This window comes from Acyrthosiphon pisum, unplaced genomic scaffold (genome assembly GCF_005508785.2).
Source record: "Acyrthosiphon pisum isolate AL4f unplaced genomic scaffold, pea_aphid_22Mar2018_4r6ur Scaffold_21109;HRSCAF=23054, whole genome shotgun sequence".
NCBI classification, from domain to species: Eukaryota; Metazoa; Arthropoda; class Insecta; order Hemiptera; family Aphididae; genus Acyrthosiphon; species Acyrthosiphon pisum.
The window spans coordinates 808,897-810,499 of record NW_021770540.1 but is presented as its reverse complement, the minus strand read 5'-3'; positions in this window follow the sequence as shown (position 1 = coordinate 810,499).

The following is a 1,603-nucleotide window of genomic DNA, read 5'->3' as shown; positions in this document are numbered from 1 at the left end:
GGTTGAAGTATGGCTTTTGGGTCTGGAAAAAAAATCCGGAAAAAAGTCCATATCACTACATCAATACTCCGCAGTGTTACCTCAACAATAATATTTTATACTATTTTTTTCACTCGTTCATTTCCTAAGTCCAAAATATCGCCGATCAAATTATAATACCTATATCAAATTTCTGAAATGTGAAAGAAGGCCCTCAATATTTCAAAATATCGAGAGTATGGCTTTTGGGTCTGGGAAAATATTTCAAAATATCGAAAAACGTCCAAGATGTTTTCTATTCGTATACTGTAGTAGAAAAATAGTCCGTGGTCGAATTTTATTATTTTCGATTTTCCGACCCATTTTCACCGGAGAGTATGGCTTTTGGGTCTGGGAAAATATTTCAAAATATCGAAAAACGTCCAAGGCGTTTTCTATTCGTATGCCGTAGTAGAAAAAAAGTCCGTGGTCGGATTTTATTATTTTCGATATGTTCGCGCGTACTCCGTCATTATTTGGAATTATTTGGTCATTGCAGCTATCAAGGGACAATGTTAAATTATATTTTATTAAATAGGTACAACATAATATTGTCACTTTTAGTAAATAAAAATAAATAATAATTATTAATATTTTATAAATATAGTATAATATAAGTATAAATATATACTAATATATTTAGGTATTTAATATAATATATTTATGAACTTAAAAATGTGGTGGCCCTGAGAAGGGCTGTTTTAAATTGTTGGTTCTTAAAAGAACCGTTTATATTTACTGCCGACGTATATGATTTCTGGAAATAAAACACATGATTTTTTTTTTTTTAATATGACTTATTATGTATAACATTTAAAATTTGGTCATTTTTTAATTAGTGTTATATTTTTTTAAGTACTTACTCTGCATTTCAGCACTCAGGGCATTGGCAATTTTCAATATCCCTGGTCATAGGATTAAATCCGATCCCAGGATACGCACGTGCTATGTCATACATAAAACGTTGAAATTGGTCCTGTACACTTCCACATCTCTCCAGGATATTTGTTCGGTACATCCACTCACCAATGTACGAGTCAGCTACTGACTTGGAGTTACATCGTGTGAGGATTCTTTTTAACTCTCTCCAAGCCCGTTCGATGTGTTGAGTGTGGTACCGAATTGGAGCCAGTCTGTTATTAGGAGGGGCTCCCTCCCACTGCTTGTCCAAACATTCAGGGGAAAACCGTCCTGCTGGGACCCAAAATGGGGGCAAATGTTTTGGTAGCTCCAAAAAATTTGTTGAATGGTTTACAACACCATGACCACTAAAAAATATATGTTCATTTTATACAGGATCTTATATAAAATATATACAAGAATTTTAAATTAATAAACTACATTTCATAAACTTAAATGTTTCATTTTTGTAATAATAGCAAAAAAACCTTAAATAATTACCTAAATATCTGCCCACATGCATTATAGGCTCTCCACATATCACTACAGATAAATGCATCTTGGTCGATATAACACTGCATTATCGGCAGTAACGTGTCTGTTGTTCTATCGGGAACAATTTTACCGAACACTTTTTTCGTTGTACGACTTACTTTTTTTAACTTATTTTTTCTATACTTTCTAC